Source organism: Lathyrus oleraceus, chromosome 6 (assembly GCF_024323335.1).
Source record: "Lathyrus oleraceus cultivar Zhongwan6 chromosome 6, CAAS_Psat_ZW6_1.0, whole genome shotgun sequence".
NCBI classification, from domain to species: Eukaryota; Viridiplantae; Streptophyta; class Magnoliopsida; order Fabales; family Fabaceae; genus Lathyrus; species Lathyrus oleraceus.
Window position 1 is genome coordinate 395,373,338 of NC_066584.1, and position 26,954 is coordinate 395,400,291.

Here is a 26,954-nt window from a genome sequence, read left to right on the forward strand (position 1 = left end):
GCTCCATTGAACCTTCAAGCTTCGAATATGGTCCAAACTGGCACGATTTGCTCCAATTCCACGTTCAAACTTGCTCAGAAATGCTTCATGATCATGATTCCAACAAGAGAAAATGCTTTTGTGTGAAGAATTTGGGAAATATTTTTGAGAGAAAAAATTTGGTTGATTTGAGATTCAGATCTGAAAATGGATGTTAATGATGAAAGCAGTTAAGATTATCCTTATATACCCCATGCTAATCATTCTGAAAACCAGTTTAAGCCAAAGTTAATCAAGATTAACAATTTATAAGGTGTATGAGAAAATTGGCATTTGCACCTCATGCCTTTCATGCATGCGTGAACAGTGTTCAATACTGATCCAAATCCACTTAAACAAGGCCCATGCAAGCTTTGGAAATGGTTTTTCATGCATATAATCATCCAAAATGATTTTATGAAATTTCCTTCAAAAATCTTCATGAATGAGCACATGATCATGCAAGAGAAATTCATGCCATGTAATGAGATGTTTGGAAAGTGCATGTCATGATGAACAAAATGCAAAAAGAACCACCCAAATTGGAGCCTTGGTTCAAAAGTTATGCCCATTTGAATTTTTAAACACACTTTACCATGATTGGATCATATCTCTTCAACCACACATCATAAATCCATGATCTTGAACTTTTTGGAAATGGGAGAGAAAGATCTTAAACTTTCATGTTGGACAAAATTTCATTTGAAGCTTTCTTGATGATGTAAAATTGAGTTGAAGTTGGTCCAAAACCTTTCCATTTTTGGAAACTTTCAAATTATAGGTCACTTTCTATTTTGGGAAATTCTTGACCTGACTTCAAATTCTTCCATGTGAGTGTTTGAAATGTAAAATGATACTTGTTTGAACATGAATGAAGCATCTCTAACCACTTCCCACCTCCAAATCCACAGTTGACTTTGCAGTTGACTTGTGGTTGACTTTTATGGGCCTCAGATGCCTTGCACATGTACTGATGAGTTCTGAGCCTTCAACACTTGGCCAAGTTGCCTCAAAATGATCCTTGGGTCATGTAAGCTCATTGGAACCACCCTAGGGCTTTGATCTCATGGAAAATGCTCTTGTTGCCTTGCACAGTTGAATCTCCTGACCAATCTTGACTGATGAGATGTATCATGCTATGCAATGCTAATGCAATCTTAATGATCTAAAAAAATGAAATGAATGTACAAATGGGAGGTGCAAATTTGAGGTGCTACAACTTCCCCTATTCAATCAACTGAGAACTTGAACGGATGAGAGCAACGGCTGTCAGACAAGGTAAACAGGGATTGAATACCAAAGAACCGTAGAAATTTGCACTCTGCGGGGATCTAGAAAAGAAAGTTCACCAAGAGCAACTTCAACTGGGATCTGATATTTACCACGGGACCAGACAAGACGTCTACCAACGACTCCACTGGGGATTTTGATTTTTATCAAAGGAAGGAACCACGTCCAGACATCGAAAGATGAATGGAAAAGGATACATCCAGACGTCAACAGACGAATGGGAAAAACTCGACGTTTATAGAAACCAACGGAGAGGTGACCAGACATCAAGGGATGAACTGGGAAAGGATGCAACTAGACGTCAACGGACGAATAGGAAAAACTCAACGTTTATCGACACCAACGGAGAGGTGACCAGACATTTACCGATGAATTGGGAAAGACTCGACCAGACGTCAACGGACGAACGGGAGAAGCTCGACGTTTATCGACACCAACGGAGAGGTGACCAGACATCAACGGATGAATGGGAAAGACTCGACCAGACGTCAACGGACGAACGGGAGAAGCTCGACGTTTACCGACACCAATGGAGAGGTGACCAGACATCAATGGATGAACTGGGAGAAAGAGATACAACCAAACGTCAACGGACGAATGGGAAAAACTCAACGTTTATCGACACCAACGGAGAGGTGACCAGACATCAACGGATGAATGGGAAGACTCGACCATACGTCAACGGACGAACGGGAGAAGCTCGACGTTTATCGACACCAACGGAGAAGGTGACCAGACATCAACGGATGAATGGGAAGACTCGACCAGACGTCAACGGACGCACGGGAGAAGCTCGACATTTATCGATACCAATTGAGAAGGTGACCAGACATCAACGAATGACCTGGGGAGAGGGATACAACCAAACGTCAATGGACGAATGGGAAAAACTCAACGTTTACCGACACCAGCGGAGAGGTGACCAGACATCAACGGATGAATGGGAAGGCTCGACCAGACGTCAACGGACGCACGAGAGAAGCTCGACGTTTATCGATACCAACGGAGAAGGTGACCAGATATCAACGGATGACCTGGGGAGAGGGATACAACCAAACGTCAACGAACGAATGGGAAAAACTCAACGTTTACCGACACCAACGGAGAGGTGACCAGACATCAACGGATGAATGGGAAGACTCGACCAGACGTTAACGGACGCACGGGAGAAGCTCGACGTTTATCGATACCAATTGAGAAGGTGACCAGACATCAACGGATGACCTGGGGAGAGGGATACAACCAAACGTCAACGGACGAATGGGAAAAACTCAACGTTTACCGACACCAGCGGAGAGGTGACCAGACATCAACGGATGAATGGGAAGACTCGACCAGACGTCAACGGACGAACGGGAGAAGCTCGACGTTTATCGACACCAACGGAGAAGGTGACCAGACATCAATGGATGAATGGGAAGACTCGACCAGACGTCAACGAACGCACGGGAGAAGCTCGACGTTTATCGATACCAACGGATAAGGTGACCAGACATCAACGGATGACCTGGGGAGAGGGATACAACCAAACGTCAACGGACGAATGGGAAAAATCAACCTTTATCAACACCAACGGAGAGGTGACCAGACATCAACGGATGAACTGGGAGAAAGAGATACAACCAAACATCAACGGACGAATGGGAAAAACTCGACGTTTATCGATACCAACGGAGAGGTGACCAAACATCAACGGATGAACTGGGAAGAAGCTCGACCAGACGTCAACGGACGAACGGGAGAAGCTCGACGTTTATCGACACCAACGGAGAGGTGACCAGACATCAATGGATGAACTGGGAAGAAACTTGACCAGACGTCAACGGACGAACGGGAGAAGCTCAACGTTTATCGACACCAACAGAGAGGTGACCAGACATCAACGGATGACCGGGAATACGGAAAGAGAATGATATGAACATCGAAAGATGATGCGTACAGAAGTGAAGCAAGACCAGACATTTATCGATGACTGGGAGAAAGACTCGATGTTTACCGACATCGAAAGATGATGTTTACCGACACCAACAAAAGGACGACCAAACATTTACCGATGACTGGAGTGAGACTCGATGTTTACCGACACCGAAACAATGGTGCGTACCGACACCAAAAAAAGGACGATCAGACATTTACCGATGACTGGAGTGAGACTCGATGTTTAACGACACCGAAACAATGGTGCGTACCGACACCAAAGAAAGAACACACCCGGGTGCTGACATATACCGGTATCACAGGGATGACATCTACATATGTCAAGGCAAGGCTAAACACTTGTTGGGGATCTCATTGGGGGAGAATCAAGCTTTCCTCTCACCTGCGGGTGAGGAAATAAACCTCTGGAGAATTACCACTCTTGAATGCTATCTGTCAAGAGCAACTGTAGCAAATGTGTCGTACAGATGTTGAACAATGATCCGCCTCTGCTGGGGATATGGTCTAATCAGGTTTAACACATGAATGCATATGTTTGAATTTTTCTATGGCGTAATGCTCCATAACTGAATGGAAATGCTACGCAATTTGAAGATGCAATGATTACTATATGCAAGATGCAAAATGATGAAAACTCCTGCTGGGGAGCAAACGGATTGCTCTACTGAGCACATAAATCTGAATAGATTCTCCAACTCTTTGGGGAGATGCACTGCTAGGGGTGCTTTGCTGATCTGATACTCTGGAGACGGCAGAGGAAACCAAGTCAACTCTGGGGAGATTCAGTCTGGGGAACCCACCAAATTCTCAACCGTGCTGGCGAATAGCATTGCTGCTGGAGAAAGGATAAATCCCACCAAGGACAACTTCACTGAATCCAATCCACTAGGGACTCTGCTAGGGGAAACAACCAATGCTCACCTCTACTGGGGATACCTGCTAACCCCTGGGGAAGATAAATACTCCTGGGGATAATTTTCACCGAACACGCTCCATTCGGGGGCTTCGCTGGGGAAAACCATCAACATAAACCTCCGCTGGGAAAAAACTACCCACTTCAAAATTGCTGGGGAAGACAATCGCCACTCTGCTGGGGAAATGCATTCACGAACATGTTGAGGATTATGATACTTCGTACCCGACTGCTGAGGAACAGACTACTCACTGATACCTCCGTTGGAGATACAACCTTCAAACTCAGTGGGGACCAACAGATTTCAGACTAGCTGGGGATAGAATGGCCTTTGAACCTGCTACCCGACTGCTAGGGAAGAATAGTTCTAACAGCTTTCAGACTTGCTTGGGGAGATAGCCACTTTCAAGCCTGCTGGGGGAAACATCCTCAACCCTTAGGAACAAATCTACCCACCGACACTTCCACTGGGGATATGGCAACCTTCAGGCTCGTTGGGGAGACACCGACCTCGAATCTGCTAGGGAGATAACACCCTCAAACCCACTGGGGAGATACGGCCTATTTAACATGGAGCGCCCATCGATTCGTCGAACACTGGCATTCATCATCCAACCGCAGTGTCAACTTTCCACTTTTGAGAGACTCCCAGACTCATCCGGTCTCTTCTGATTCATCACCAGTATTCTCGTCTTTTCTTTGCTTCGAGAAGTGATCTCCTCAGATCCGGGCTCACTCTCTAGTCTTCAGACTTTGAAGAGTCTTCTTGATTACCCTCTAGGATCGTCATCCTTCTTTCGCCGTCTTTTCACCGTTTCTCTATCCCTTGCCCCTGATTGGACTCTGCAGGGATCTTTTGTCAAAAGGTTATCCATCACAAACTGCAAGTGAATGAAGATATCTAACAGCACCTGCACAAGAGATCGTTAGATAAAAGTGTGCCCCAGGCGTGCCAACATTTCAACACCTGGGTCACTCAAACTTCCGAATAAGATTTCCAGATTTCAATCTTATAAGCATGCATCGGAAGGAACCTCTATGTTTCAAAATGCAAATATTCTTATAAAAAATAAACGAATGTTTTTGCAATCAAAGCGGTCATGAAAATAAAAACAAAATTATTTGACTGAACATGTATTTTATTGACTGGAAAAAGGTGGCTCAGAACCGAGCAACACATAGGAAACAAACCCTGAAAAGAGGTGATCGCGCACAAAAGGAAAAATCTATCCTAATGGCAATGTGAAACCGTGATCTCATCGGGTTTCAACTCGGTTACACCCCATATGTCCTCAAGACTTTCCGCATTTTCTGTCTTCTGAACAAGACGATTCCGATCGATCTCTACCGGGGATTATCCAAGTCATATCCAAAGTACAAACGATCATGTTGGACGCAGTTGTTCGTTTCAGTCTCTCTTTTGCCTGGACCGCCCTTTCGGGTTTTCGGTCCACCGGGATACCCTTTTTTTCCCAAGCCGCCCTTGTGGGGTTTTCGACTTGTCGGGTGTACAAATTCTTTTCATTCTTTATCCCTAACTTTTGCCCGAACCTTTTCCTTTTTTTTTCTGGTTCGCCGGGATGCCCATTTTTGCCTGGACTCTTTTATTCTTTTCGTCCAGCGGGTCTCTCTTACGAAGTATCTTTTAACTGCGTCCGCATTCACAAGGGATGGAAAATCTGCGTCATCCATGGTTGTTGACAACAAAGCTCTGCCAGAAAACGCCTTCTTGACAACAAATGGACCTTCATAATTGTGTGTCCACTTGCCCTTACGATCGTTGAGGAGGAAGGATCCTTTTCAATACCAGCTCTCCCATGTGGTACGCACGAGGTCGCACTTTCCGGTCAACAACACGCTTCATTCACTGGGTACAACTTCTCATGACAAATAACTGTCAGCCTCTTTTTTCAATCGGGCTCCCTTCATACCGAGTCCTTAGCCACTCGGCCTTTTCTAATTTCTCGTCCATCAGGATTCTCCACAATGGGATCTAGACCTCAGTAAGTAATATCACTTCTATCCCATACACGAGCGAGCGCGGCGTTGCCCCAGTAGACGTACGCACCGGAGATCGATACCTAGGATACAAGCTTCGTACTCAGCCACCATTGTTGGTGCATTCAAATGTTATGCGGGCAACAAAAGGAATGTGGGATCTTTTCGGCGTAACCAAAACGGCACTAACTCATCCACATTAACCTCCCCCCATCAGACATCAGAATCCGTTCGGATTCAGGGTCAGGACCCTCCTCCGGGATCGGTTCCTCACAATCTTTCGATTTGAGCACCTCGAGATGTCCTCATCAGGGAACTCAAACTTCCTTGGTTGATAATCCTCAATGGGTTGCTGGGCGTGGTAATCGGACAATACACTCCCCTCGATTGCTTTCTGAGAGGTATACTGAATATCGTATTCAGTCAAACTCATTTGCCCTCTCGCCATCCGTCCGGTCGATGCTAACTTCTCAAACGCATACTTGATCGGATCCATCTTGAAATCCACAAAGTGGTATGAACCAGCATATACTGTCTCAGTCGGCGAGCAGCCTATGCCAAAGTACAACAAGTTTTCTCGAGCAGTGAATGTATTGTTTCACAGTCGATAAACTTTTTGCTAAGGTAAATTGCATGCTCTTTTCGACCAGACTCGTCATGCTGACACAATACGCACCTCATAGACCCCTCGAGGGCTGTCAAGTACCAGATTAACAATTGTTCCTTCCACAGGAGGCATCAGAATCAGAGGTTCCTGCAACTTATTCTTTTATCTTTCAATGCCCCTTGGCAATCATTATCCACCTGACCGTTTGCTCCCTTTTTTCTTGAATGGGTTCCCACGTGGCTATCAGATGAGATATGAACCGTGAAATGCAATTCAATCTATCTAAGAAACCACGAACCTTCTGTTGTTTTCGGTTCAGGCATTTCTCATATTGCTTTTTCTTCTTTAAATCTCTTTTTTTTTATAGCAGGATCGACCTCGATTCCTCTTATCCGCTCACAATAAACCTCAGTAGTTTACCGGACAGCACTCCACAAGTGCACTGATTCGGACTCAACCTCAGTCTGAGTTGTCTCGATCCGGTCAAACAACTTGGCCAGATCCACCAGATGCCCCTTTTCTGTTTGGGACTTTGCTATCATGTCATCAACATAGCATTCAATTTCATGATGAATCATATCATGAAACAAAGTCACTCTGATACGTGGCACCGGCGTTCTGCTTCTCTAGAGGACAGTCTTCTCTCCATGGTAGCTTGTGTACAACGACATCGGTATCCGACCCTGGCATATCCTGACACGACCAGGCGAAGGTATCCACATGCTCTTTCAACAGGGCTACCATTCTGCTCTGGACTCGCCTCTGAAGCGGCCCCAATTTTCACTTCCTTTCTGACCTCGGCGGTGCCTGGAATAACAATCTTGAATCGCTCCTCGTGCGGTCGAATCACCTTCTCCTCTTGTTTCAACAACCTGGCTAATTCCAGCAGATCACAATCTTCATCGCCTTCTTCTTCGGCATGATAGATCGGATTGTCGAAGTCATACAGAGGTGTAACCGAATTGTTATCAATGAGATCAGGATAATAGTCTCTTTTGAGGTCGGAACAAGACGAATCAAAAGGAAAAAAAATGAAAATAAACATTGCCATTTTTATTTTTATTTTTAAACTGCAAAAATAAATGAAAGACAGGGAACACCGCTTTTAATCACAAAAACATCCATTTATTAATGATGAAAAATGTTGCACAATGAAACACATGAGATGGCCCTTACGATGGACCATTACGTTTCGGGCAAAACGTATGGCTTTCATGCAAACAGAATTGAAAAACAGAAATACTACTCTTCATGATGAGTGACAGTGATGATCTTTGAGGCCTTCCAGTTCCCTGGTACGCACGATTTTATTCATGACTCAAGCTCGCGGTCCCTGTCAATCTCTTCACCCACTGTACAGGCGTGACCTGGATTCAGCATTCCGGCACTGACGAATGTGAACGGTTGACGACCTCCTCTGTTTTGTCTAGACGAGTCTTGGTCTGGCTGATAGCCAATCCCGAACATATCCGCTTTCACCACAATGTCTATGATCTTTCCCCAACCTAGGGCTTCTCCGTTCTTCACCACCTCCATGGCCTGCTTGTAAGAAGAAATGGACAACTTCTTCTCTTTCTCAGCCCAGATGGCATCCTCTACCTTGACGGTTTAAACAGCCTGACTTGGTTTTTCAAATTTTTCACCGTCCATTTCTACTTCCATCAGCCTCTGGACCGTTTCCCCCATCACTACACACCCCTTTGTGGCGACGGCCGCACAACCGTTATCAACACTAGGGAAAGCTCCTCTCTTCATTAGATGTTTTGGGACCACAGACACTGAAGTTTTTAACTGATCCCCCTCAGGCACCTCTATTCCTCCCTTATCTTTTGACATCACTTTCACCCCCACGGGACCTGGCACGAGGTTAGCGTTAACATTCAGTGTTGGCGCCAAACTGATGGCCTTAGAATCCACCATGTCCTGGACGGCATGCTTAAAAGCTCTACAACCCTCAATGTTATGTCCCGGTGCCCCAAAATGGAACTCGCACCTGGCATTCTCATCGTAGTTTGCAGGCCTCTGATGCAGTTCTAGAGGAACCAATATCCTCGGCCGAACTAACCCAAGATCCCTCAACCTCTTGAACAGAAGAGTATAAGTCACGGGTGGCTTATCAAACTGACGATCCGTCGCCCCCTTCTTCACTTGGCCCTTAGCTTTCTGTGCTTTCTGTCGAGGTGGCGATTGTTGCTGTGGTACAGATGGATTACCAACAGGAGTGGTTACAGTGGCAGCATAAGGGTGGTAACGATCCTTACCGCGTTCTTCTTTGGCCTGCACACCACCTGATTCAACCTCTTTCTCGGGCTGACCATTGCCTGAGGGCTTCTTTACTACGGATGACGGAGCCTTTCCCTGAACTTTCTCCTTTATCATCCATTCCTCAATCCTTTCCAACCTCTCAGCAATCGCTTTCTGCCCCAAGGCGAGCCCTTGCACGACTTTGAACAACTCTCTCATCATCTCTTTCAATTCGAGAATGTCGGCGTTGGGTGGATCCATCAGCTTGGATTTGTTGAGTCTGGCTGGATATCTGAACGGAATAGCTATGCGCACCGGTTAGATACTGACACCTACAAAACAGCAAACAGGTTAATATGACTCACACATGCAATGTCTATCCGTATGAGGAATATTCTGTCCTTTGATTCTGGTTTTATTGAGACGGATAATATTTTAACAATCACATTCTGACATCAGAATGTCCCTCAACCGGAATCTCAATAAAAAAATGGACCCTGAGTACGGATAGACATGGGTTAAATGCAGATGAATGCAAAATGGGAATGATGCAAATGCATGCAGGCAGGTCACTGTGCCATCTTCTAAGTCATCTGAGGATCAACTGTACTGAACCGGTCTCTGAACTGATTACAAACATCTGAGGGCCCGAGTAACCATAACTCCAGCTTGGGAAGTTCCGAAATAAACGGAACCGGGGAATATATCACTATCATCGAGGAAATCCAATGAACGGATGACAACCAGATCCTCTGAACAAGTATCCTCAAATTCAACCCGGGGATCCGAAATAAACGGAACCCACTGACAGATATCACGGACAGAATTCCGGCGTGTCATAAGTAAGTACCCATAAGTTCATCTGAACCATAGTCACCATCTGTACCTGCAAATGATTCAATCCCTCCCCACTCACGGGTGTCATCTAGGCCAGGGTAAGGTCAAGAGAAACGCAGGATAAACAACCCTTTCAAGAATATCATCCTGTACACACCAGATGTATGTACCGATAATACCCCATCAGGATCTGAACTGCTCGTGATATCATGTTCCGCTAAGTGGCGCAATACCACCAGCTTCCCATGAATCACTCTATTCCTAGGTGTCCTAGAGTTCACTCATAGCCTGGGTATTGGGCCTTTTACCTCTTGTAGCTCCCACCCCACAGAGAGACAAACACACAGCCAGCACAGATGAAAATATGATGCATGCAAACATAAACAAATAAATGCAATAAATGAAACAGTAAAAGCAACCAAACCCTATCCTAAAGAGCGTTAGGACTGACTCGCTTAGGGAAGATGGACCAGCAAGAGGTCAACTTCTCTTTAATCCCCAGTGGAGTCGCCAGCTGTCGCATTACGCGAAAAACCGGCGGGAAAACGAAACAACAGAGCCGCCACTGTGCGTTATTTATCCTGAAAGAGGGAAAGGAAATGCTCGAAGTAAAGCTGGAAAAGACATGGTCTCGCGACCAGAGAAAGATGGGATCGGGAGTCGGTTATGCGAAGGGAAGGTATTAGCACCCCTACGCATCCGTCGTACTCGACGGGATCCACGCTCAGAAAGAATAGAAGAAAGGTTGCTAGAAACTACTCACAAACTGCACGCACACTGGAAGGAAACACAGAAAGACAAAAGAAACGGAAGAAACGAGACTCGGCAGGATGTCGCATCCTGGGCCTACGTAGTCTGTCAAGCACAGACATCAGAGTCGACGTAGTTCGGGAACGGGGGAAACGTGCTCGCTAGGATGTCGCACCCTATACATACGTATCTTCTCTAACCAGAGAAGAATCAGAGCACTCGTAGCTCGGCTAACGCACGCCAAACAAAACCAACCCAGGAAACCGACTGCCAATCGCTGGACTTACGTCAGACTCCACACAAACAGGCAAACATGGAAACTGAATGCCAATCGCTGGACTTACATCAGACTCCGAACCAACAAACACACACACAGGAAACCGACTGCCAATCGCTGGACTTATGTCAGACTCCAACAAGCAAACAAGACACAGGAAACCAACTGCCAATCGTTGGACCTACGTCAGACTCCAAACACACACAAAGGGGTGAAAAAGAAAAAAGGGCGCTCGGAGAGATCAGCTCATCTCCTGCCTACGTACCTCATCTGGTATGAGGATCAGGGCGACGTAGTTCCCCTGAACAGGGAAATAACTTCTAACCTAACCAGAGACAAGGGGAGTTAATAAACTACTAGGGAGACTACGACTCGAGCCTAGAAGTTGTCATGCATACGAACCCTATGTTGAGGTCTCTATCCTAACTTGCACAGGAAGCAAGCTAGCCTAAACAGCACAATCAAACACATACAAGTACAATAAAGCAAGCACACACACTATATGCAAACAAATGGGCTCATACAAGGCTAGGCTGTAGAAACAAGCCAATTGGAATGGGGTGTGGTTAGCTCTTAACCCTAACATTGAGAGTTAGGGTGAAGCAGATGAAATGGGAAGTGAGGGTAAGACCTCACAGCTCTTATCCCTGGCCTGGGAGAGCTTGACTCAAAATAGAAACTATGGGAGTTCAGAAGGAAGGAACTCTTCTCCACAGATGACTGACACAACAAGATCTTGGGTTCTTATTGACAATGCATCAACACATGGTGTGTGAGCAAAGTGAATGACACACAACTAAATAACAGGGGATGGATTGCACATCCCTTTTATCTGCCAATTGCCTCTTGAGAGGTATTTTCCTGCTTGGCACAACATTAAACAAACACAAGCATTGCCTCTTAAGGAGGGCTTCAGACAGGTGCATGCCAAAGTAACATGGCAGGTCTTCCAGACTACATGAAGGTAAAGGGATTATACCTCAGTGGTATGCCAACCACAAGCTAGCAAAGCAAAGTTCAAATGAACTTAAAGCAACTTAAGTACCTGTGAAAATAACTAAACCAATCAGTTCAACTGCACAGACAAACATTCAACATTCAATATCAAACAGACAACAAGTCAAATCAGGCAACAATGGTGCAAGGCACAAGGCAAACACAAATGAATTGTCCTCAAGGCCTATAAAACACACAATGTTAGCAAATAACAACAAAGGACCAAGCTCAAATGAAAGAGCATCATCACTCATGGAGATGTATACTTGAACCTGAAATTCACAACCCAAATGGTAAGTCCAAACCACTAGGTCAAAGCCTAGGGTCAAAAGAGGATCAAAAATCCAAAACAGAAGCTCAAACTCAACACAAAGCATGTTTAATCACTCAAGAATAAGTCCTAAAAATAACCAAATCATAATCAATAGGAAAGTCCATGTACCAAGCATGATAAGTCAAAGACTAATTCAAGGCATCCAAATGATCAACATGAATGAAAATTCTCAATCAAAACAGAAATGGTTCAAATAATTCTAGAAAAATTCATGAGCAATCAAGACATCCATAACATCTATCACACAAAAAATCAGAAACATTGGAGATCATTTGGCATGGAAATCACATTGTGCAAGTTAAACATCAAAAGGTGTGACACAAATTGTCACACCATATTAAAACAAGCATAAAACAGAATTGGAGCATGGGAAAAATGTCAAACCAAAACTAAAATGTCCATCAATGTGTCTAGAATTAGCATGCAAAATTTCAAGTTCATTGGATTATTTTTGAGCATTTTATGATGGAAAGAACATAGCAATATCACACATGCATACGTATTCAATCATCCTAGAACAAAATATTTTTCCAGCCAGGCACAACTTGCAAATTTATGCTCATAAAAAACTAGACATTCTAAGGAGCATTTTGCAAAAAATTGGGATGAAATTGATGCATTTTTCTATTTGTTGTGATTTTATGAAGTTAATGAAAAATTTGAAATAAAAAATGAGCATAGCATAAAAATGGGAGGGAAAAGGAATAAAATGTAAGGCAATTTGAAAATCTCGCTCGCTGGGTATCGAACCATTGCCAGATTTGAATTTGCGTGCTCAGCATCAAAACGATACCGTTTTGGATCAAAACCCTAAGGCGCCCAGAAATCCCAGAAATCCCAGAAATCGTAGCTAACTGATGAATGTTTCGTAGCTAATTCCTAGCAAACTCATAGCAAGCCTGGAAAACTCATGATCTTCATAGGTTGAAGATGAAGATGAAGATGATCTTCATGCAAAATTCTAGAAAATTCACAAAACGTCCAGAAATCACAAATAATTACATCAATCTACTCCTCGTTTCATGCACATCAAAGATCCATAACCAAATCATGCAAAAACATTATAACAAGTTCAGATCGAAGGAAATAAGATTTGACATCAAACTTTCAATCAAGCATAACTTCATGAATGTTGCGCCATTTCACTCAAATTTTATACCAGAATGATCACCAATGAAAGATCTACACAAATATCATGATGAATTGCAAAATAATTGAACTCGAAACCTGACCTCTTTGAAGAACAGAAACTGGAATCGTGTGCTACCAAGCTCAACAATGCCTCAAATCTCTTCTACAATGCTTGTTGATGTGATTGATGATGAATTGGATGCTCCAACATGCACGAATCCAGCTCAATTTGCAAGCTCCATTGAACCTTCAAGCTTCGAATATGGTCCAAACTGGCACGATTTGCTCCAATTCCACGTTCAAACTTGCTCAGAAATGCTTCATGATCATGATTCCAACAAGAGAAAATGCTTTTGTGTGAAGAATTTGGGAAATATTTTTGAGAGAAAAAATTTGGTTGATTTGAGATTCAGATCTGAAAATGGATGTTAATGATGAAAGCAGTTAAGATTATCCTTATATACCCCATGCTAATCATTCTGAAAACCAGTTTAAGCCAAAGTTAATCAAGATTAACAATTTATAAGGTGTATGAGAAAATTGGCATTTGCACCTCATGCCTTTCATGCATGCTTGAACAGTGTTCAATACTGATCCAAATCCACTTAAACAAGGCCCATGCAAGCTTTGGAAATGGTTTTTCATGCATATAATCATCCAAAATGATTTTATGAAATTTCCTTCAAAAATCTTCATGAATGAGCACATGATCATGCAAGAGAAATTCATGCCATGTAATGAGATGTTTGGAAAGTGCATGTCATGATGAACAAAATGCAAAAAGAACCACCCAAATTGGAGCCTTGGTTCAAAAGTTATGCCCATTTGAATTTTTAAACACACTTTGCCATGATTGGATCATATCTCTTCAACCACACATCATAAATCCATGATCTTGAACTTTTTGGAAATGGGAGAGAAAGATCTTAAACTTTCATGTTGGACAAAATTTCATTTGAAGCTTTCTTGATGATGTAAAATTGAGTTGAAGTTGGTCCAAAACCTTTCCATTTTTGGAAACTTTCAAATTATAGGTCACTTTCTATTTTGGGAAATTCTTGACCTGACTTCAAATTCTTCCATGTGAGTGTTTGAAATGTCAAATGATACTTGTTTGAACATGAATGAAGCATCTCTAACCACTTCCCACCTCCAAATCCACAGTTGACTTTGCAGTTGACTTGTGGTTGACTTTTATGGGCCTCAGATGCCTTGCACATGTACTGATGAGTTCTGAGCCTTCAACACTTGGCCAAGTTGCCTCAAAATGATCCTTGGGTCATGTAAGCTCATTGGAACCACCCTAGGGATTTGATCTCATGGAAAATGCTCTTGTTGCCTTGCACAGTTGAATCTCCTGACCAATCTTGACTGATGAGATGTATCATGCTATGCAATGCTAATGCAATCTTAATGATCTAAAAAAATGAAATGAATGTACAAATGGGAGGCGCAAATTTGAGGTGCTACAACTTCCCCTATTCAATCAACTGAGAACTTGAACGGATGAGAGCAACGGCTGTCAGACAAGGTAAACAGGGATTGAATACCAAAGAACCGTAGAAATTTGCACTCTGCGGGGATCTAGAAAAGAAAGTTCACCAAGGGCAACTTCAACTGGGATCTGATATTTACCACGGGACCAGACAAGACGTCTACCAACGACTCCACTGGGGATTTTGATTTTTATCAAAGGAAGGAACCACGTCCAGACATCGAAAGATGAATGGAAAAGGATACATCCAGACGTCAACGGACGAATGGGAAAAACTCGACGTTTATCGAAACCAACGGAGAGGTGACCAGACATCAAGGGATGAACTGGGAAAGGATGCAACTAGACGTCAACGGACGAATAGGAAAAACTCAACGTTTATCGACACCAACGGAGAGGTGACCAGACATTTACCGATGAACTGGGAAAGACTCGACCAGACGTCAACGGACGAACGGGAGAAGCTCGACGTTTATCGACACCAACGGAGAGGTGACCAGACATCAACGGATGAATGGGAAAGACTCGACCAGACGTCAACGGACGAACGGGAGAAGCTCGACGTTTACCGACACCAATGGAGAGGTGACCAGACATCAATGGATGAACTGGGAGAAAGAGATACAACCAAACGTCAACGGACGAATGGGAAAAACTCAACGTTTATCGACATCAACGGAGAGGTGACCAGACATCAACGGATGAATGGGAAGACTCGACCAGACGTCAACGGACGAACGGGAGAAGCTCAACATTTATCGACACCAACGGAGAAGGTGACCAGACATCAACGGATGAATGGGAAGACTCGACCAGACGTCAACGGACGCACGGGAGAAGCTCGACGTTTATCGATACCAATTGAGAAGGTGACCAGACATCAACGAATGACCTGGGGAGAGGGATACAACCAAACGTCAACGGACGAATGGGAAAAACTCAACGTTTACCAACACCAGCGGAGAGGTGACCAGACATTAACGGATGAATGGGAAGACTCGACCAGACGTCAACGGACGCACGGGAGAAGCTCGACGTTTATCGATACCAACGGAGAAGGTGACCAGATATCAACGGATGACCTGGGGAGAGGGATACAACCAAACGTCAACGGACGAATGGGAAAAACTCAACGTTTACCGACACCAACAGAGAGGTGACCAGACATCAACGGATGAACTGGGAGAAAGAGATACAACCAAACATCAATGGACGAATGGGAAAAACTCGACGTTTATCGATACCAACGGAGAGGTGACCAGACATCAACGGATGAACTGGGAAGAAGCTCGACCAGACGTCAACGGACGAACGGGAGAAGCTCGACGTTTATCGACACCAACGGAGAGGTGACCAGACATCAATGGATAAACTGGGAAGAAACTCGACCAGACGTCAACGGAAGAACGGGAGAAGCTCGACGTTTATCGACACCAACGGAGAGGTGACCAGACATCAACGGATGACCGGGAATACGGAAAGAGAATGATACAAACATCGAAAGATGATGCGTACAGAAGTGAAGCAAGACCAGACATTTACCGATGACTGGGAGAAAGACTCGATGTTTACCGACATTGAAAGATGATGTTTAACGACACCAACAAAAGGACGAACAAACATTTACCGATGACTGGAGTGAGACTCAATGTTTACCGAAACCGAAATAATGGTGCGTAACGACACCAAAAAAAGGACGATCAGACATTTACCGATGACTGGAATGAGACTCGATGTTTACCGACACCGAAACAATGGTGCATACCGACACCAAAGAAAGAACACACCCGGGTGCTGACATATACCGGTATCACAGGGATGACATCTACATATGTCAAGGCAAGGCTAAACACTTGCTGGGGATCTCATTGGGGAGAATCAAACTTTCCTCTCACCTGCGGGTGAGGAAATAAACCTCTGGGGAATTACCACTCTTGAATGCTATCTGTCAAGAGCAACTGTAGCAAATGTGCCGTACAGATGTTGAACAATGATCCGCCTCTGCTGGGGATATGGTCTAATCAGGTTTAACACATGAATGCATATGTTTGAAATTTTCTATGGCGTAATGCTCCATAACTGAATGGAAATGCTACGCAATTTGAAGATGCAATGATTACTATATGCAAGATGCAAAATGATGAAAACTCCTGCTGGGGAGCAAACGGATTGCTCTACTGAGCATACAAATCTAAATAGATTCTCCAACTCTGTGGGGAGATGCACTGCTGGGGGTGCTTTGCTGATCTGATACTCTGGAGACGGCAGAGGAAACCAAGTCAACTCTGGGGAGATTCTGTCTGGGGAACCCACCAACTTCTCAACCGTGCTGGTGAATAGCATTGCTGCTGGAGAAAGGATAAATCCCACCAAGGACAACTTCGCTGAATCCAATCCACTGGGGACTCTGCTAGGGGAAACAACCAATGCTCACCTCTACTGGGGATACCTGCTAACCCCTGGGGAAGATAAACACTCCTGGGGATAATTTTCACCGAACACGCTCCATTCGGGGGCTTTGCTGGGGAAAACCATCAACACAAACCTCCGCTGGGAAAAAACTACCCACTTCAAAATTGTTGGGGAAGACAATCGCCACTCTGCTGGGGAAATGCATTCACGACCATGTTGAGGATTACGATACTTCGTACCCGACTGCTGAGGAACAGACTACTCACTGATACCTCCGCTGGAGATACAACCTTCAAACTCAGTGGGGACCAACAGCTTTCAGACTAGCTGGGGATAGAATGGCCTTTGAACCTGCTACCCTACTGCTGGGGAAGAACAGTTCTAACAGCTTTCAGACTTGCTTGGGGAGATAACCACTTTCAAACCTGCTGGGGGAAACATCCTCAACCCTTAGGAACAAATCTACCCACCGACACTTCCACTGGGGATATGGCAACCTCCAGGCTCGTTGGGGATACACCGATCTCGAATCTGCTAGGGAGATAACACCCTCAAACCCACTGGGGAGATACGGCCTATTTAACATGGAGCGCCCATCGATTCGTCAAACACTGGCATTCATCATCCAACCGCAGTGTCAACTTTCCACTTTTGAGAGACTCCCAGACTCATTCGGTCTCTTCTGATTCATCACCAGTATTCTCGTCTTTTCTTTGCTTCGAGAAGTGATCTCCTCAGATCCGGGCTCACTCTCTAGTCTTCAGACTTTGAAGAGTCTTCTTGATTACCCTCTAGGATCGTCATCCTTCTTTCGCCGTCTTTTCACCGTTTCTCTATCCCTTGCCCCTGATTGGACTCTGCAGAGATCTTTTGTCAAAAGGTTATCCATCACAAACTGCAAGTGAATGAAGATATCTAACAGCACCTGCACAAGAGATCATTAGATAAAAGCGTGCCCCAGGCGTGCCAACATTTCAACACCTGGGTCACTCAAACTTCCGAATAAGATTTCCAGATTTCAATCTTATAAGCATGCATCGGAAGGAACCTCTATGTTAAAAAAATGCAAATATTCTTATAAAAAATAAGCGAACGTTTTTGCAATCAAAGCGGTCATGAAAACAAAAACAAAATTATTTGACTGAACATGTATTTTATTGACTGGAAAAAGGTGGCTCAGAACCGAGCAACACACAGGAAACAAACCCTGAAAAGAGGTGATCGCGCACAAAAGGAAAAATCTATCCTAATGGAAATGTGAAACCGTGATCTCATCGGGTTTCAACTCGGTTACACCCCATATGTCCTCAAGACTTTCCGCACTTTCTGTCTTCTGAACAAGACGATTCCGATCGATCTCTGCCGGGGATTATCCAAGTCATATCCAAAGTACAAACGATCATGCTGGACGCAGTTGTTCGTTTCAGTCCCTCTTTTGCTTGGACCGCCCTTTCGGGTTTTCGGTCCACCAGGATACCCTTTTTTGCCCAAGCCGCCCTTGTGGGGTTTTCGACTTGCCGGGTGTACAAATTATTTTCATTCTTTATCCCTAACTTTTTCCCGAACCTTTTCCTTTTTTTTTCTGGTTCGCCGGGATGCCCATTTTTTCCTGGACTCTTTTATTCTTTTCGTCCAACGGGTCTCTCTTACGAAGTATATTTTAACTGCGTCCGCATTCACAAGGGATGGAAAATCTGCGTCATCCGTGGTTGTTGACAACAAAGCTCTGCCATAAAACGCCTTCTTGACCATAAATGGACCTTCATAATTGTGTGTCCACTTGCCCCTACGATCGTTGAGGAGGAAGGATCCTTTTCAATACCAGCTCTCCCATGTGGTACGCACGAGGTCGCACTTTCCGGTCAACAACACGCTTCATTCACTGGGTACAACTTCTCATGACAAATAATTGTCAGCCTCTTTTTTCAATCGGGATCCCTTCATACTAAGTCCTTACCCACTCGGCCTTTCCTAATTTCTCGTCCATCAGGATTCTCCACAATGGGATCTAGACCTCAGTAAGTAATATCACTTCTATCCCATACACGAGCGAGCGCGGCATTGCCCCAGTAGATGTACGCACCGGAGATCGATACCCAGGATACAAGCTTCGTACTCAGCCACCATTGTTGGTGAATTCAAATGTTATCCGGGCAATAAAAGGAATGTGGGATCTTTTCGGCGTAACCAAAACGACACTAACTCATCCACATTAACCTCCCCCCATCAGACATCAGAATCCGTTCGGATTCAGGGTCAGGCCCCTCCTCCGGGATCGGTTCCTCATAATCTTTCGATTTGAGCACCTCGAGATGTCCTCATCAGGGAACTCAAACTTCCTTGGTTGATAATCCTCAATGGGTTGCTGGGCGTGGTAATCGGACAATACACTCCCCTCGATTGCTTTCTGAGAGGTATACTGAATATCGTATTCAGTCAAACTCATTTGCCCTCTCGCCACCCGTCCGGTCGATGCTAACTTCTCAAACGCATACTTGATCGGATCCATCTTGAAATCCACAAAGTGGTATGAACCAGCATATACTGTCTCAGTCGGCGAGCAGCCTATGCCAAAGTACAACAAGTTTTCTCGAGCAGTGAATGTATTGTTTCACAGTCGATAAACTTTTTGCTAAGGTAAATTGCATGCTCTTTTCGACCAGACTCGTCATGCTGACACAATACGCACCTCATAGACCCCTCGAGGGTTGTCAAGTACCAGATTAACAATTGTTCCTTCCACAGAAGGCATCAGAATCAGAGGTTCCTGCAACTTATTCTTTTATCTTTCAATGCCCCTTGGCAATCATTATCCACCTGACTGTTTGCTCCCTTTTTTCTTGAATGGGTTCCCACGTGGCTATCAGATGAGATATGAACCGTGAAATGCAATTCAATCTATCTAAGAAACCACGAACCTTCTTTTGTTTTGGGTTCAGGCATTTCTCATATTGATTTTTCTTCTTTATATCTCTTTTTTTTTAGCAGGATCGACCTCGATTCCTCTTATCCGCTCACAATAAACCTCAGCAGTTTACCGGACAACACTCCACAAGTGCACTGATTCGGACTCAACCTCAGTCTGAGTTGTCTCGATCCGGTCAAACAACTTGGCCAGATCTACCAGATGCCCCTTTTCTGTTTGGGACTTTGCTATCATGTCATCAACATAACATTCAATTTCATGATGAATCATATCATGAAACAAAGTCACTCTGATACGTGGCACCGGCGTTCTGCTTCTCTAGAGGACAATCTTCTCTCCATGGTAGCTTGTGTACAACGACATCGGTATCCGACCCTGGCATATCCTGACACGACCAGGCGAAGGTATCCACATGCTCTTTCAACAGGGCTACCATTCTGCTCTGGACTCGCCTCTGAAGCGGCCCCAATTTTCACTTCCTTTCTGACCTCGGCGGTGCCTGGAATAACAATCTTGAATCGCTCCTCGTGCGGTTGAATCACCTTCTCCTCTTGTTTCAACAACCTGGCTAATTCCAGCAGATCACAATCTTCTTCGCCTTCTTCTTCGGCATGATAGATCGGATTGTCGAAGTCATACAGAGGTGTAACCGAATTGTTATCAATGAGATCAGGATAATAGTCTCTTTTGAGGTCGGAACAAGACGAATCAAAAGGAAAAAAAATGAAAATAAATATTGCCATTTTTATTTTTATTTTTAAACTGCAAAAACAAATGAAAGACAGGGAACACCGCTTTTAATCACAAAAACATCCATTTATTAATGATGCAAAATGTTGCACAATGAAACACATGAGATGGCCCTTACAATGGACCATTACGTTTCGGGCAAAACGTATGGCTTTCATGCAAACAGAATTGAAAAACAGAAATACTACTCTTCATGATGAGTGACAGTGATGATCTTTGAGGCCTTCTAGTTCCCTGGTACGCACGATTTTATTCATGACTCAAGCTCGCGGTCCCTGTCAATCTCTTCACCCACTGTACAGGCGTGACCTGGATCCAGCATTCCGACACTGACGAATGTGAACGGTTGACGACCTTCTCTCATCATTTTGCATTGCTTAAGGCTCATGACATGCAAGCCTAGTCAAAGACTGACAAGTTGTTAAAGCAGGTTCCCAAAGATGTTTGTGTAGGGATGAGTCACGTGATTGACTGGTATCGGTCACCATTTTCACTATGTTTCAGTTGCTTATCCGACAAGAAATCAAGGATTTTGAGATACTGTGCAAGCATTATGGTACCTTTAAAGTCAATTTTCATTTCCATAAGTTATTTGAGAATTTTTATTAATTGTCAATTTTATTTTATATTTTCGCGATTTAATGCGTTGGTTGTCTGTGTTTATGTCCTCCAGGTTCAGGTAGAAGATCCGAGGAATTCGATGCGAGACAGTGAGAAGTTCTGGGAATTGAGGAAAGAAAAATACTCAGCACAGGAGGCCTGACACGTCCACCCGTGTCATCTGACACGGGCCATGTCAGACAGAAGGCAAATCAACCCATGAAGGGCCAAGACAGAGGCCTAACACGGCCGCCCGTTTCAACTGACACGGCCTGTGCCAGGTCACATAGGGGACGTGGCAGAGCGCCTTGGGCGTGTCAGGCAAAGCAGAGGGCTGACACGGCCACCCTGTCAGCTGACACGAGCCTTGTCAGCCCAAGCGCATATTTTTCTCGTTTTTGGGCTTTTCACCGGGCTTGAGCTGCAGGGACGTTTTGGAGATTTCCATATTTTGCCTAGGGATTTTTCACTATATTAGGAGAGTTTCTACAAGAGAAAAGATCATCTTGGAACGAGGCAAACACATAATTCTCAGACGATCAAGGATTACAGAGATTAAGGAATTCAGAGAGCGGAAGGTTTTTATGAGCGGAAGTGATTAAAGATCCAAGTCATCCAATTACTTGTAATGTGTATTTTAATCCGGACATAGTAAGTATTACTGACTGTGCAAATTGGTTATATATGAGTGTTGACCCTGATACGGAGGAAGGTTACGACGCTGAGAATTTTGCTGTAGGTTAACAGGTGGCAGATGAAGCGGTAAACAAAGAGGAGGAGCCTCAAGAGCAGTTTGTACCCCCGCCTCAAAAGCCTTTCCATTAGGGTGTCGGGTCATCATCCATGATTCACGACCAGTGGACATGGGTACAAACCAAGCCCGGCGACCTGAGAATCGAGCAAACAAGACAAGGCATCGAGCAAGCTCGGTAAGGAGCGATGTTGGATGAAATGAACCTCATGATGCGACAGTTGATGTTGCATTTTCAGCCCCCGCCTCCTCAGTAGTGCACTGTGATTTTACCTCCTTCTACCTTGTTCAAAAACATTGAGGCCAATGTTTAGTTCAAATGTGGGGGAGGTTTTATTTTGCTATTTGTTTTGTTTTTAATTTTTATTATTTCCACATTGTTACTATTTTGCATTTGGTTTGTTTTTTGTTTTTGGGTACTATGTGTTGCATGTATTTCAGGTTCTTGGTATTATTGTTGGATTAGGTGATGACCACTAGCGGTAGTGGATGAAATGATCACTCCACTTACCATTGCTTGTTGTGTATAATCTTCCCAGGAAGTCGATACTGTTGAAGAAAAGATCGGACACAACTTCTAAAGCTCAACTAACGTAAGTTCCCTGTGCGTTCTGAATTAAGTAAGAAGCCGCACCATGCTCGAAGTACTGTGGATGTTGTCAAGCATTACCTAACATGGTGAGTGCATAAAAAGCCAAACACATTGATTATCATGAGTGATATTCAGGTATATCTTTATCACTCTGAATTTGCGTAGGTTCTCTGAGAATTTCACTACATATATGCACACACTGAGGCACGTTGTTTAAATATATCCCTTGAGCCTTTCTAGCCATCCCGTTAATTTTATCCTTTGTTAACCCCATTTGAGTCAGTACCCGTTGTTTGTTTAACCACGTAAATGTAACCCGCGGCCCAAACACCTCCTTACCCTGTTCAGAGTCAATGTGATATCATTAAGCTGTGTTAAAATTCTAAGTTTGAGGTAAACCCCATAAGTATCGAAAATGTAGGTGAGTGCGAGGAAAAAATCATAATAAGAAAAAAAAATGATCATCAAGAAGAAAAAAAGAGAAAACGAAATGTAGTCGATGGTTCGAAAGAAGCACTCACCGAAGGAAGAGCACTCGGTTGAAAAAAAAAGAATATCAAAGAAAACAAATCGAGCGATTGAAAAAGAAAAGAAGTAAAATGAACAAACATAGTGAAAAGAATATTGACATTGGCTCTGAATCCAAAACCACTTGTTTTCCCTTTTGTTTGTATTTACCACACCATCACCCACGCCTAGTTATAACCCGAAAGACCTCAAAAAGTGTGTGATGTGTGTAGTTGATACGAAAGGAGAAACTATTCAAACTTATGAGTTGATATTGCATATTCTGAATTGTGAGTGAAAACACTTTAACCCCAAGAGACTTGGTGAGAGTGTGATATAAGCTGACAGGTGAAGCGGTACCTCAATGTGGAAGTGCAGCGGGAAACTCATTAGGAAAAGCAGGAACTATAAAAGGGAGAATGAAGGCGTTGCCGATATCTCAGTGATAGAATATAATATTTTGTTATAATTAGTCATAATTAGTTTCCTATAATTATGTTGTATCATTATTAGATAGTTGACCAAATGTTACACATTGATGTATATATATTCTATTCAGATCAATGCGAAGGACACGACTTCCATTATCTTACATGGTATCAATCCTAATCGATCCCTCTTTCTAAAAAAACGCGTTTCTTCTTCTCCCTCATTCAGTCCGCCGCCGCATGCTTCTTCTCCCTTCTCGAAGTCTGCCGCCGCAATAGGACTACTGTACTCTGTACCGCCGCCGCCAAACACGAGAACCACCTTATTCTCTCGCCTTCCGCCTCTGTTCGCGACGCCGTCGTCACACCTACAGCCATGTCTGAATCAGACCATTCAGAACACAGTGCTGTCGATACTCACAAATCTTCCGCCGATACCCACAAATCCGCTGATACTGGGGATTTCGGCCAATCCAAGAACACCACGTTTCGAGGTTCCAAATCGTAGTTTCATCCCGCACTTCCGTCTCCAATATTAGGAACCACATTCCTATTCTTCTTGAGATGGAAAAAGATCAATATGGTACCTGGGCCGAGCTTTTCCGCATCCATGCTCGCTCACATTGAGTTCTACATCACATCGTTCCATCTATCGGAAAAGAGCCACCAACCATTACTGATGTCAACCATGAACAATGGTCCACTCTTGATGCCACCGTTCTTCAGTGGATTTATTCCACTATTTCTACTGATTTGTTGACCATTATTCTAGAATCCAACTCCACTGCAATGGAAGCATGGAATCGCTTGGAAGATATTTTTCAAGACAACCAAAAGGCTAGAGTTGTCACTCTTGAGCAAGAGTTTTCTAACACTCGTATGGAGGATTTTCCCAATGTCTCAGCTTACTTTCAGTGTCTTAAGATGCTTTCTGATCAATTGAGAAATGTTGGTTCCCTTGTCAACAATCATCGTCTAGTCCTTCAGCTGATCTTTGGTCCCCAGAAGCTTACCGCAGTGTTGCTACTTTGATTCGTCAGAGCAACCCTCTTCCGGCATTCTATCAGGCTCGTTCCATGCTCACTTTAGAAGAAGTCGGTATGGCTAAGATGGAAAACACAGGCTCTCATGCTGCTATGCACACCACTCAGCCGAAACCTACTGAAGACACCTCTCGGCATGGCAATCGCCGCCCCGGAAACCGTTCTCACTCCCGTGGCAACCAAGGTCACGGAGGAGGACGTGGTAACCGCAATGCACTTCAGTCTGGAGCTCCCAACGCTCCCTCACCTTGGTCCGCTCCTCCTTGGCAACAGCAACAACAGTACCCAACTTGGCAACCATGGGTTGGACTTCACCACCATGGACTATGCCACCGTGTCCGTATCCCACCTCTCAGTGGACACGCCCTGCCGGTCCTCCTAAGCAGCCAGGAATTCTAGGACAACGTCCTCAGGTGTATGCAACCTCTACCTCATCTCAGATACCGACAAACATTGAGACCGCAATGCACACCATGTCACTCCACACTCCTGACAATCAGTGGTACATGGACACGGGCGTAACATCTCACACAGCTGCATCACAAGGTAATCTCTCGTCTTATTTTCCTGTAAGTAATTCAAATCAGAAAGTCATTATAGGCAGTGGCCATGGAATTCCAATTCACGACTGTCATACCCCAAAATTTGCCCGTTAAGTGTTCAAGGCATTTTTCAAGACATTCTAATCCATTTTTCAAGACATTCTAATCCATTTTCAAGACATTAATGTTAAAGGAACAAGGGTCCAGCGCACATGTTACCAAATCCAGAAGATGACCTAAACTGGCATGCTCGCTAGGCGAGCAAACCCTTCGCTACCTCACTCGCCTAGCGAGCTCACGAGATACCAGAAAATTTTGGGCTTAATTCTGAGCCCACCAAGACACAACTATTATAAATACCAGAACTTCACACAGAGAAAGGAGGACATAGAGACAGACGGTGGACAGAGAGGGAACAAGCAAACCCTAACAGAGGCAACCGGAAAAACCCTGGAGGCTAACGAAGAGAATTCAGAGTAACCCCCGGATACCCCGAAGGAAACTCATCTGCACAAAGGTTACCTCCACCCAACTCAATTGCAAACAGGTTTGCCACACCCCCACTAATTTTATGCTCCTAATTTGATATCTGCAAATACATGAGGCATTATGATTGAATTTCTCATTAGGTTTTGCATATGGGTTTAAGTATGCATGAATGCGTAACACAATATCTTGAATGTTTAACCATGTAATTTCTGTAATGGATGCCATAGGGTTTGGGGTTCCGGAAATCGCACTGTTATCAAAGGAGAACTCAGAACCCGCAACCGTTCGCCAGCACTTCGCTGAGCGAACATGTAGCGAGGGTTCGCCAAGCCTTCGCTAGGCGAGGCAGTAGCGAACATGACAGTATTTGTTTTTTTCATTTGCATTCTAATCTGTTCTGTACTTGATTGACATGTTTTCTATTGCATCTACATGCTGTCTTCCTGACACCATTATTGTTGTGATTCTTTGTTTGGTGCAATTCTTGGTTGCACCCTAGCTTGGTATTCTAACCCGTTTGTTGAATTTTGTGAGGGTTCACATACTCCTGAAGAGACAGTTTGCTAGGTATTCCACTTTATTTGTGGGATACCCTTGTGAAGATTCATTTTAATTACTTGACTGATTACATTGCCTTCGAACATATGATCTGGGCCCTCTCTTTGGTGCCTTACGATATTACGGCCAAGTTCCGCGAATGTAAGGATACCCTTAGCAAAGACCCTTCGGTTAAATCATCATAGTCCCTCGAATGTTGCCTTCGAATACATGACTTTGTCCCTCGATGACCCTTCGTGGTAGCCTACGGTTAAATGATGATCGTCCCTTCGAATGCTAAGGTATCCTTACAAATGTTGCCTTCAGTGACCGATCGACGACCCTACGATGTCCCTTTACATCCAAAGGATAAGACTACTTACTTCTCAATAGTAAGGACAGTTTTACCCTCCTAAGGATAGGAAATACCTATAAAGACCTTTGTTAGGTATAACTCTTAAATGCTTGCTCACAGCTTAAAATACTTTTCACACCTCACACTTTTCAAAACATCTTTTAGAAAATCACCACTTGGTATACATTCGCACC

General features: G+C 44.1%; 1 pseudogene; it reads left to right on the forward strand.

The window, feature by feature from the left end:
• Positions 1-24,358: 24,358 nt before the first annotated feature.
• LOC127095828 (uncharacterized) lies at positions 24,359-25,236 on the forward strand (annotated as a pseudogene).
• The last annotated feature ends 1,718 nt before the right edge of the window (positions 25,237-26,954 follow it).